General features: G+C 37.2%; 2 pseudogenes; both read right to left on the bottom strand.

The window, feature by feature from the left end:
* Positions 1-9,097: 9,097 nt before the first annotated feature.
* LOC102746202 (small nuclear ribonucleoprotein-associated protein N pseudogene) lies at positions 9,098-9,808 on the bottom strand (annotated as a pseudogene).
* A 182-nt stretch (positions 9,809-9,990) lies between these two features.
* Positions 9,991-10,209, bottom strand: LOC102747402 (SNRPN upstream reading frame protein pseudogene; annotated as a pseudogene).
* Between the last annotated feature and the right edge of the window lie 3,189 nt (positions 10,210-13,398).

The raw sequence follows: 13,398 nt of genomic DNA, 5'->3' as shown, positions 1-13,398 counted from the left end.
CATTAAATTATACATTTCAAGTGTTTAGTAATAAATACTATAACTGTAAGTATAGTTTGGAGTTATTTTTATCTTCTCTCAAAATGTAGCTGGAAATGAAGATTCATTTTTTTTTCTCAAAGGTTATCTGATGACAGCCAGTTCTTTTCTGTTTGTTTTTATCTTATTTAAATTAAATTAATTAACATATAGTGTATCATTAGTTTTAGATGTAGAGTTCACTTATTCATCAATTGCATATAACACCCAGTGCTCATTACATCACTTATTCATGTTAGTTGTATCTTTTAAACCACTAGATGGGGCACTGGGTGGCTCAGTAGGTTGAACGTGTGACTCTTGATTTTAGCTCAGGTCATGATCTCAGGGTTGTGGGATCAAGCCCAAAGCCCAGCACTGGGCTCCACGCTGAGCATGAAGCCTGCTGGAATTCTCTCCCTCTCCCTCTGCCCCTCCCCACCGCCGGTCCCCTACCCAGCTTGAGTTCTCTCTTTTAAAAAAAAAAGCCACTAAAAGCTTATTTACATTTATAGTTTTATTCTTTTGACCTTATAGTACCATAATTTGCTTGCAAATTTCTATTGTTTTGAATACCATATAATTAATTTTTGTCCTAAACTTTTCTGGAACTCAGTCTGATGGGAAAAATGTTCTGAATTTCCCTATAATTGTTATTGCTATTGATTTATCTCTTAGTTCTATGCATGTACTCTCTAAGCTTTTTATTTTAGAAGAGTTTTTTTTTAAAAGGTTTTTATTTGTCAGAGAGAGGGAGAGAGCGAGCAAGCACAAGCAGGGGGGAGCAGCAGGCAGGGGGAAAGCAGGCTCTCCACTGAGCAAGGAGCCCAATGCGGAACTTCATTCCAGGACCCTGGGATCATGACCTGAGCAGAAGGCAGATGCTTAACCCACTGAGCCACCCAGCATCCTGAAGAGTTTTTGATTTATAAAAAATTATAAAAAGAGTACAGAGTTCCCATATTTCCTTAGTTTTTATCCAAGATCCCTTTTTTATTCAGGTATCCCATCCAGGGTAACTTACATTGAGTTGTCATTAAGTTCTTCTTGGCTGTGACAATTCTTAAACTTTTCTAGTTTTTTATAATATTGATACTTAAGAGGAATAATAGTCCAGTATTTTGTAGACTGTCCCTCAGCTGGGATTCATCTGATAGTTTCTCATGATTACACTGAGGTTATGAATTTGGGTTGGAACATAACAAATAAAAAGTCATTTTCGGGGCGCCTGGGTGGCTCAGATGGTTAAGCGTCTGCCTTCGGCTCAGGTCATGATCCCGGGGTCCTGGGATCGAGTCCCGCATCGGGCTCCTGACTCAGCGGGGAGTCTGCTTCTTCCTCTCCCTCTGCCTCTCCCACTGCTCATGCTCTCTCTCTCTCTGTATCTCTGTGTCTCAAATGAATAAATAAAATCTTAAAAAAAAAAAAAAGTCATTTTCACCACATCATATCCAGGGTATATGTAATTAACATGATTTATCACTGTTAATGTTAACTTTAATCACTTGGTAGAGGTAGTATTTTAAAGGTTTGTCCACTATAAAGTTAATGTCCCCTCAAATCCTTTTCATACTGTGTTCTTTGGAAGGAAATCCATGTACACAGCCCACACTTACAGAGTAGGGACTTATGAGCCATCTCCTGAAGGATGATGAGTGTACACAAATTATTTAGGCTTCTGCATTAGAGATTTGCCTCTTCTTCCCTATGCATTTATTTATGCAGTCATTTATGTCAGTAGGGGCTCATGGACACTTATTTGACATCTTGTGTAATAATCCAATGCTATTTTATTTTGTTCCTCAGATTTCTCAGCTTTAGCTTTTAGGAGCTCTTTCACTTGGCTTCTGTATCCTATTGACAATACACCCTTCAGTGTGTATGGGTGTGTGTTAGGACTTCCTTACTTTCTGACACTACAAGATAGATGCTCTAGACTCCTATATTTCCCACCTCAGTAAGTAGAATCAGCCATTTCTACAAGAATGCTGCTTTTTTTTTAAATTGGAGAATGGTTTTTAGAATTGAAGATCTGATAGTCACTAAGTCTGGGTGCTTCTGAGCTCTCTCAACTAACAGAGGAAGTATATATGTGACACTGTATATGCACAGATCTATAAATATTTCTCTATATAATAATCTGTATCTGTATTAAGCTAAACATGGGTTCACACGGATGTCTCCAACCTTAATAGTATATTAATTTTCACTGCTCTATACCCCAGGACTTCACAAAGCTTCTGTATATGATATACAACAGACACTTACTGGATAATTGCATGAACAAAAATATTCTTTTTATCATCTTCCCACTTCTGGGCTCCTTTGTTGACTTTTCTTACACCCTAAATTTAAGTGTTCTTTAAAAATACTTTCTGCGTAAAAGAAACTGACATATGATGCTTATTTGTGTGGATGTACCTGTGTCATCTGAGGATATGCATACCTGCCTCTCCTAAAACCACCTGCTGCAAACTCTTTCATTCTTAATGTAAGAGACCAGGTCTTCAAGGTCTGGCTTTACCTCTCATTTATAATTGGCTAGCTATCTCTTCTTTCTTCTTCTTTCAGCCTAGGGTAATCTATCCTACACTTGAATGTGGTGGTAACTTAGGTTCCACTTCTCCAACCCCAAGTTTTTGCCTAAATCTTCATGTCTTCTTTATTCCACTGAGAATCTAGGCTTTTGACAAAATTCAGAAGGATGCGAACACTCTATCAACTCTGATGTATCCACTCAAAAGCAGTAGATGAAGGACCTAATAAGAGAATGGGTAAAAGCACAAAGTTGGAAAAGAAAATAATTAGTGGAAACACATTGCCACTTCATACATTTTGTTTCTAAACTACAAATTCCAGTATTGCTGTATCTCTTCTATTCTTCCTTGACTTTTGTTTCCCACAGATGGTCTTCCCCGTTGCTGCCAGTTACATCTTCATTCTTATACTCGTAAAGCCTTTTGTGTTTTGCCGTGGTTTCCTGCAAAGGTTCTTGGCATTCAAGGTCTCGGTAATATGGTCCAATTACCCATGCAATCTTCTTTCTTATTGGTTGTCCTATGTAAACTATACAGTATTACACAAAATGCTTGATAATCTGAAAACTAGCCCTGCGCATTCCTGACTCTTTGCTTTTGCTTTTACACTTTCTCCTGGTGTTAGTTTGACAGTTATTCTTTTGACCATACTCTCTTTTCTCTCTGGTAGTTTCTAGGATTTTATAATTGAAGTATTGCATTTCACTATGTATCAGAGAATTATTTTTGTCTGGTCCTAAATGAAACCTCTAAATCTGAGGACTCTCTTGAAGTTTCTAAACAGCCCCAATAAATGGCTGACCTCCATCTCACATGGGTTTTGAACAAGTTGCTCGAAGTAACAATTGAGCCCAAAATGTTATCTTTATTATATAAAAAGGCCAGGGTAGAAGTTAATTTTATATTAGCCTAGTGTGTATGCTAATTATTGAACTCCAGAACTGGCCACATTTTTCCTTTTAGGCCCAGACAAGTGGACCTCGCCAGATGAAGAGTCCCTCCTGACAGCAAAGAACAGAGTTGCTGGCCTGAACATGCCTAGCGATTTTCCTCAAATTCACTCAGTAGATAAATCACTGTACTTTGAGGTGGTGTGAATAGAGGGACAGAAAGAGGACAGAGAGAGGGAAAACTATTCCTACTCTGTGATCTCCTCCAAAAAAAAAAAAGAAAAAGAAAAGAAAAAAAGATTCCTGTGCTCTTGTGTCTCTTCACTTCCAGAAAAATCTCAATCTATCAAATGTTTTTTTTTCTCATATATCTCTTCCTTCTATTTTCTACTTCTGGGATGTCAGATGTATATTGGAGCCTCTCAGTTCCTTCTACATATGTCTCAATTTGTGTACTATTCTCTTACCTCTTTGCAATGCATTTAGGTAAATTCCCAATACTGTTTGCCCATAGATTTTCTTACTTATTACCTGTTGAATAAAGATTATCCCATTATGGCAAACACTGATGAATAAATGTATCATCTTCCTTATGAATACAAATTGTATTTTTTGATTAAGGGGAAGGAAGCATGTGTCCACCTCCAGAGAGAGACTCATTTTCGCGTCCTTTTTTATAGCTTGTGAGGATATTGAATTCTGGCCAATATAATGTAAGCAGAAGTCTGTTGGGGGCTTTGGGGAGATTTGTATTTATTAATGAGTTGTTGGACCTAATTTCATTGATTACTGATCCAATTTTAAGAAACAACTACCTTTACACTTTTTAATGTGAAAACAAACCTGCTTTCTTTATTGGTCAATAACCTTTTAACTTCTGTGAATTGTCTTTTAATATTCTTTGTCAAATTTTCTTTAAAAATTATTTTTTGTCCTATTGATAAGCAGATACTCTATATGCACTTGGGATACCAATTCTTTGTTAGTTTTATGCATTGCAGCTAATCTCCCATTCCGCAGCTTGTGTTTCTGTTTTCATTTTTTTTTTTTAATTTATTTATTTTAGAGAGAGTGAGTGTGCGTGAGAATGGGGAGAGGGGCAGAGGGAGAGAATCTCAAGCAGGCTCCCTGCTGAGTGCAGAGCCCCACACCGGGCTTGATCTCAGGACCCTGAGATCATGACCAGAGCCGAAATCCAGTGTCGGCCACTTAACTGACTGAGCCACCCAGGCGCCCCATACATTTTCTATATAGTATTCTTTTTTCCAGAAATTTCAAATTTGGTGTGGTTAAATATGTCAGTATTTTCCTTTTTGTATAGGCCTTTTGTGATTTCTCTAAGAATACCTTATTATTCTGATGATGGACATAAAAATATTCTACAGTTTTTCCCTCAGTTTAAAAGTTTTGCTTTTCTTTGGTTACTAGGCCATATAAGATGAATATTTGTGTTTGGTGTGAAGTAAGATTTATTTCTGGGCTCTGTTCCATTTTAATGATCATTTTGTCCATCTCCACAAGAATATTGCTTTAATTACTATAGATTAATTGTCAGTGTTGATCATCTTCAAAAAACTTTTCTCTACTGGCCCTTTAATGTTTCCATATGAATTTTTAAGTTCATCTGTTATAAATTCATGTAAAGTTTTATTGATCTTTTTATTGACATTTCATTGATTTCAGAAGTTGATTTGGAAAGAAGTTTTACAATATTGAGTCTTTTAATCTATGAGCATAGTATAGCTCTCCAATTCTTAAGATTTTTTTTGTTCTATAATTTTGGTAATATTTTTTTGGATGTTTCAAACATTCTTCTGTGATTTTATTCTATTTAGTTGATTTTATTCCAACATAACCATACCTTATTGCTATTGATGATGGATACTTTTTATATTACATTTCAAATATGCGTTACTTTTATATAAGTTTTCCTATGTTGATCTTGTGTTCAGAGCTCTTAACAGATTCTCTTATTCTAATATTTAGTCCCTTGAGTATCTTTGATTTTTTTTTGTAGACAATTGTACAAATTAAGTTCTGCTACATTCTAAGATTATATTAAATTAAAGGATGTATTGTAATAAGGAGCTTGGAGGGAGACAGTGTAGGGCTGTTATAGTGGCTCAGTGGTTTCATTGAAGACCAGACTTCTAACTTCATGTCACTCATTGTCACAGCATTGCTTTCATCCTCATTATTACAAGATGGTCACTGGACTGTGAGGCATAAAGTCAGCATTTGGGTCAGTAAGAAGAGAGAAAGCTAAAACTACAACAATCTAGCTTGGGCCTCTAGGACCCCGACCCTTCTTCAACCTAGAGGGACCGCACTTAAGCATAGTTCTCTATAAGACCTTGCCTTTCCCACTCTGTACTAGGAAACAGTTTCTTGCCCTGTTGCAGGCAACTCCCTTTCCCAGGCAACACCAAATAACAGTTGCATTCAAGTCCCGTTTACCTGGTGTCCAAATGGTTTAATTATCCTTCAGAGGTTAGGGCTGCTCTTACATTTAGCCTTTGCCCTATGGAAAAGGAGATCTAAGAAGATAGACTCAGTACAAATACAAAAAGTAAAAATGTTAGCTCTTTATTCCTTCCTCTCTACTAATGCATGCCTTTAAAATTTTCCTTTTCCCCAGTAGAGCTTACTCCTTAATCCAACTACAGATATATGACATTGTGGAGTATTTCCCAAATTCTGTTGTAAAGAGACAATGACCATGATGGGATATGTGTTACCTAACACTTTCTAATTCTCATAGCTCTTATTTGCCTTTTTTGGGAGGTAGGGGTGGAGGTCAGACATTCAGTGAAATTAAGAGTGGACATCATAATTTCTCCTGATCTTAGACAAAATGACTCCAACAGTTTTCTATTGAATTTAATATTTTTCTGAATGTTCTCAGTATAAATCTTTAATAAATGAAGTTTCCTTCTTTTCCTAGTTTCTTATAAGTTTTTTCTTTTGCATAATAAGTATTAAACTGAATGAAATGTTTTTTACATTGATTGAGAAAATATGATTTTCCTATTAGGCTATTTAAAGTCCTGAATTGCAGGGCATGTACTGAATGGAGCACTGGGTGTTATACGCAAACAATGAATCATGGAACACTACATCAAAAACTAATGATGTAATGTATGGTGATTAACATAACATAATAAAAAAAAAATATTAAAAAAATAAAGTCCTGAATTGCAATGATCGCTTTTTTTCTTCCTAATCTGAACCATTCTTTGTTTCTAGGGATAATGCTATTGATAATGAAAATTATTTCTAAGATACTGCCACATTATATAGATAGTATTTTATTTAGAACATTTGCATCTATATATATGTATGAAACAGGCCTATAATTTTTTTCTTAAATTGTTCTGATTTTAGAATCAAGAGTACACAAGCCTCATTAAATGAACTGAGCACCATTCATTTTTCTATTTTCTGAAACAGTTTGTAAAGGATAAAAATTAACTTTTGTTATAGCAAATGACATATTTTCTGAGTTACATTTCTCAAATCCACTTACATTTTAAAGTAAATAACTGTTTGAATTACAGTAAATGTCTAGTTATTGACTGGAGTCGTATCTATCAATATTGTTAAACTCGCCTATTCCAACCTTTTTTCTGTAAAAATTTTTTTTGTTTTCTCTGTTATATCATCTGTAAGTTATGACATTTTATTTCTTGAATTATTTTTATGCTCTTTAATTCCTTTTTCTAATCTTACTAAATTGGCTAGGATCTCCAGTACAGTGATAGAATTAAAACTTAGGTCCTTGTTACTGATTTTTACCATTGGCTGCAGGGTTTATGGCACCTTTTGGTGGACATCCTTGATCATGTTAAGAGAGGTTTCTTACCTACATTTATAAAGACTTTTTCTTACGAATGTTGAATTTTATTAAATGGGTTTTGCAAGTTTTAACATGATTATGACTTTTCTACTTCTATATGTTAACCCAAATTTGTATTCCTTACAAAAATACAAATTGGTGATGATACATTATCTCTTTTATATGTTGCTGGCTTCAGCTTTTTAATATTTTATTTAGATAGTTATGTCTGTGAGTGACATTGGCCTGTAGTTTTATTATCTTGTACCACTTATATTACCATTTACGGTTATAGTAGTATGTATGAGTTGAATAATTTTTTTTTTGTATTCCCTAAAAGAGTGTTAAATTTGGAGTTAGGAGTTTCTTGATTTTTTTAGTAAAATTTGTCTGTAAAACACTTTGGGTTGATATTTTCTTAATTACTAATAATTTCAGTTTTAAGGCATTTTCCTATAAGAAGCTATATTCTGTTGAACTTTTCAAAGTTATTGAATATTATTTACATATTCTTTTACAAAATTTTTTGTTAGATAATACATGTTTGAATTTTCAAAGTGGGATCACAGGGTACACATTGTTGCATATTGCTTTTTTCACACATTATGTGTATAAGACTCATGCATGTTGATGTAGTGCAGATTAGTTTCTATATATAATGCTTTCCTTATGTTTCAAAGCAAAATCTTTCCTAATTTCCATTAGGATTCTCTTTTGACCATGCATTCTTAGAAGTTTATTTCCTCAAACATGTGGCTATTGTCTAGTTATATTTGTATTACTGAATTTTAGCAAAATTGCATTATGGTCAGAAAGCATGCATTGAATGATTTTATCCTTTTAAATATGTTTCTTTGTGTCCTATTTAAGGTCAATTTTTATAAACAGTTCCTTTTATGGTTGAAAGGAATGTATATACTGCAGTTATTGATGCAATGACTTACATATATTGTCAATTCATAACATTATATTATGATTCAACATAATATGATTAATTCATAACATATATGTTAATTCATCATATTTTAAAAATCTTTTAGCCTATTCTGTCAATAACTGAAAGTGGTTTATTAAAATATAATAAATTTAATTTATTATTTTTAATAATATAATTTAATTTATATATAAATCTAATTATAGATTTATCTATTTCTCCCTGCTTTTTGTCAATATTTATTTTTTATTTTTGTCAGTTTTCATAACTATTTTCATTATTTATTTAGAAGAAATTTGATTAGGTGCGTACAAATTTAAAATAGTTAAATCTTCCTGGTCCATAGGACTATTTATCTTTAAAAATAAATATCATTATGAACTCACTAATTCTAGCATATCTGATTTGCTGCAATCCACTGCACTTTTATTCTTTTTTCCCCTAGTTGATCTTGGTGAAAATGTTTTTCCCTTGCTCAGCATTTTATCTCACCTAGATGTGGAAGATCTATTTCCTTTTTAAAGTAAATTTTATGTTGAAAAATAACTTATGCATATAAAAGTCTCCAAATTGTAAGTGCACAATTCGACAGCTTTTCAGAAGGGTAAGCTCACCTGGGTAACTAGTATCCGGATCCAGAAAGAGAATTTTAGCAGCATCTCAGAAGCTCCATCATATCCTCCTACATTCAGTAGCTCTCTAAGAGCAACCTGTCCTGACTTCTAACACTGCAGGTTACTCTTTCTTTTCCCAGTTTAATTGCTCTGTGCATTTGTGCATTTATTAGCTAATATTAATGCAGCAAAGAGGGAACAAAAGCTCACAAACACAGTTTCACAAGACACATTGCAGGGAAAAAAGTGACTTAAGGATCAACAGTATCCTAGGGTCTTGGTGGATGCATTCCGGGGGTGGTGAGCCTCTAATTCCTGGCAGAAGGGGTCTCATTCCTGGAGGCGAGATGCATATTAGCATCCCTCCAGCGGGGGGGGGGGGGCCCAATTGGTGGGCCCATAGGTGGTCTCATACAGGATGGAGGAGCCATAATGCCTAGAGGTGGTGATGTTTGGCCCGCAGGAGTGGGTGGGGTCCCCCGTCCTGGTGGGAATTGAGTTGGGGTTCCAGCAATGCTAATAGTAGCAGCAACTGCATTGGCTGCTGGAGTGCCTCTTCCCTGTGGAGTCATTAGCTGTTGGGATGACCCCCCCCAAGCCCTCGGACAGGTCCTGCTAATCCAGCAGGAGCCTGGGGAATTGGACCGCTAGCTGGCCCTCCTCCACCAGCTGCCCTGCCAACCCCAGGGCCTCCTGCAGCTCCAGCAAGTGGTACCTGAGCAATGGCAGTCTTTACACAGTCACGGAAAACAAGTTCTTCCCACAGAGCAACACCAGACCCAAAACCCACTTTTCTTCATGCTCTGGCTGCTTCACATTCTTTGGCTTGATCTTCCTGAATTCATCACAGTCACAGAGGATCAAGTTCATAGGCTTGTTAAAAGCCTTAAAGGTGCCAGTGCAGATTCAGCCATCTTGCAGGTACATCTCATTCTGTGGTCAGTGTGCTGGGGCATCTTGCTGCGCTTTCCCACAGTCATGGTGGTGGTTTCACCAAATCCAGTGTCTGGTTTCAGGATCCTTCAAACTGAAGGGGAGGCTGCAGATAAAGGTATGACACAGGTTCTCCTATAAACAATGCAAGCTTGGGGCAGAAGCTTCAAACAGTAGATGGAGCCTGGTTTTTCACTTGGAAATCAGCTAACACTGTTCCAATACTGCTTTAACCATCTCTTGGTGTCTCAGCTGAGAATGCCTGTCTCTGTTCTGCCTGGAAATCCAGCACAGGTACTTGCTCCTGCTGAGATTGCCTTGCATACAGCTGACACTCTCAGCTGCTGTGAGGCTGTCCTTCTGTGTTGGACTTGAACTTCCCCCTCTGGTACATGCTGTGCCGTTCTGTGGTCTGTCTCAGGTGTAAGCAGTCCCTGGCCTGCTCCATCGTGCCCCGCAGAACAGACCGTCAGGCATCTCCGGGGACCGCTCCACTCTGCCACCATAGGTTGCTTTTGGCTCCAACTGTTTAGGGCAGCGAACTCTGGCTAACCACACAACTTGGCTTCCAGCTCCCTGTTAGTGCCAAGGAAGGAGGCTAGCCCATACCTAGCCATGAACGTTGACACGGTAAATCCTGCAGCTTGCTTCTGTCACATTCAGCAGGAACGGCTGGTGTGGGACCGCAGCCCCTGATCACACCCAGGATGGGCTGGTTACCCTTCCAAAGGCAAATGTGGGGGTGTCAGGAGGAGCAGCTGGATCCATATTCTCTCACACTGTATAGATATGATATCACAACCTGCGGTAACATCAGCAGGATGATTAGGGCTTTTTAAAGAGCTCTCTGGAAGCCCCATGGCCCAGCCGTCGGGCTCCCCCCTGGTGGAGGCTGATGACCGGTGCTGCGGGTGGCCCTGCACTGCCAGTCTTGTGACAGGCAGCGGAGGCCATGCAAGCCTGCTGCTGATCCTGACTTGCAGAGTTTTCCCCCCAGTGCATGCCCGGTCCCCAAGCCTTGTGTACCTGCCATCTGGTCATTTGTCCTTGTTTGTCGACACTACTAATTTATTGCTTCTTGATTAATTCTCAAAAATGTAAAATGAACTATCTTGCTAGGATATTGATTAGTAAATTCCTCTTTACAGCGCACGATAAGGCTAAATAATCATGGCTTGGCATTACCGGCCCTGTGGTGATTTAGGCCTCTGACAGAGGTACTCATGGAAACAGCAAGTGGTTTGGCTCCGTCCCTAAAAGGTGAATTGCGTATTGTCTGCCTGTCTAGCCGCTGTCAGTATCCTAGGGATCTGGTGAGACTTTTCACCCTTTTTAAAAAAAATTTACAGATTCATTTATTTATTTACTTATTTGAGAGAGCACAAGCAGGGAGGAGAGGGAGAAAGAGAAGCAGACGCCCCACTAAGCAGGGAGCCCAATGTGGGACTCAGTCCCAGGACCCCAGGATCATGACCTGAGCCAAAGGCAGACAGTTAACTGACTGAGCCGCCCAGGCACCCCAAGACTTTTCACCCTTTAACGTATTATGGTCTTACTTCTGGCTTCCTGTGTCTATTCCACCATTTCTTGCTGTGCTGTTTTGGTTCCTTTCACCTTCCAGAAGCCAAATTCTTTACTTTCTTCTTCTGTACTAACACTCTAGTAAAGCCACAATTTAGTTCCTGCTAGGCTATGTTACTATGTTTTCTTTTTTATCTCATTTATTCAACATTTTCATCAGTTTGTAACAGAGGTAGTGTTAATATTCCATGTTGACCTCTCTGTGAATTTCAGGCATACTTATTTTAAAGTCTCTTTTCTATTATTTGAGTTTTGCAAGCTGCAATTATTTATATTGTTGCCCTATCAGATTTCCTTATGTGATTTGGAATTTTAGTTAGGTCTTTAGTGGGAGGTTGGCCTCTTATCTTTTTTACTTTGTTTTTGTTCACCCTTCTCTGTCCTCACCAGTCTTCTGAGGCCATGGTCTAGGACAGGCTTTTTATCAGTGGTCCAAGACTTCCATCCTGCCTAAGATAGACACAGATGCTTACATATAGAAATACTGGCTCTTCAATATTACAAGAAAAATAGATTTTGAAAAATATTTTATAAGATATGATTACTATCTAGAGAAGCAAATAGAGATAATAAGAAAACCATTCAAGTTAAGGTAATCATTTGTTAAATGCCTAAACAAAAATCCATGCTATCCTCTATATATCCATTCATCATTTTGAAAACACATAGAAAAATAAACCCATAGTAAACATGGGATGGGACCTTGGAGTTATTGAGGAATTTTAACACGTTTTTGGAAGGTGCCAAACAGATGAAAACTTATTTTACAAATGAAATAAACTGAGCTGAGGAAGCCAGAGTTATGAATACATACAGAAGTATTGCACTCAAATTTGGATTCAAGGGGTTCCTAGGTGGCTCAGTCAGTTGAGCCTCGGACTCTTGATTTCAGCTCAGGTCATGATCTTGGGTTCTGAGATCAAGCCCCGCGTAGGGCTCCCTGCTCAGTGTGGAGCGTGTTTGAGATTCTCTCTCCCTCTCCCCTTCCCCCTTTGCTCACATCTTTTTTTTTTTTTTTTTTTAGTATACACCTAAGGCTGAATTTTGCTTTTAGATGGTACATTATTAAGTATGTAGCTTCTATTTCCACTTATCCAAGGTAGTTTTATTTTATTTTGTTTCAATTTTTTATTTAAATTTTAGTAAGTTAACATATAGTGTAATTCTACTCCTGGTTTCAGGAGTAGAAATGAGTGAATTTTAAAGATGTGGATGTTGAATATTGCCGAACATCCATTTGTTTAAAAATTTTTATCAGATCTATTGAGATGGTGTTGTGTGGATAAATCTTCTCTTTTAAATATATTTGACTTCTATTTATGTGCATATATTTCCTAATTTTGAACTCTTTTCATTCCTTGAGTCAACACAATTTGTAATAGTTTCAATATACTGTTTTTATACTATTTTGAAATAATTTCACACACACAAATGGTGCAAGAATAACACACAGAATGCCTGTATATCTTTCATCCAAACTCTACAATTGTTAATATTTTTCTTTTTTTTTTAAAGATTTTATTTCTGTATCTGACAGAGAGAGATAGCAAGAGCAGGAACACAAGCAGGAGGAGTGGGAGAGGGAGAAGCAGGCTTCCCGCCGAGCAGGGAGCCCGATGCGGGGCTCGATCCCAGGACTCTGAGATCATGACCTGAGCCGAAGGCAGACGCTTAACGACTGAGCCACCCAGGCGCCCCTGTTAATATTTTTCTTAAAATTTATTTCTTAAAATTCCGGTATAATTAATGTAGTGTTATACTAATTTCAAGTGTACAATATAGTGATTCAGTTTTATACCTCACTCAGTGCTCATCACAATAAGTGTACTCTTAATCCCCTTCACCTATTTTACACCCCACCAGTAACCACTAGTTTGGTCCCTATATTTAAGAGTTTATTTTTTTGTTTCCTTTTTTTCTCTGTTCATTTGTTTATTTCTTAAATGCCACGTATGAGTGCAATCATACAGTATTTGTCTATGACTCACTTATTTCACTTAGCATTATCCCCTTCAGATCCATCCATGTTGTTGCAAATGGCAAGATTTCATTCCTT

Source organism: Leptonychotes weddellii, chromosome 2, assembly GCF_054177405.1.
Source record: "Leptonychotes weddellii isolate Sample4059 chromosome 2, ASM5417740v2, whole genome shotgun sequence".
In the NCBI taxonomy this organism is placed as follows: domain Eukaryota; kingdom Metazoa; phylum Chordata; class Mammalia; order Carnivora; family Phocidae; genus Leptonychotes; species Leptonychotes weddellii.
Note: the sequence above shows the minus strand (reverse complement) of the source record. Positions and strands in the feature narration are given on the sequence as shown.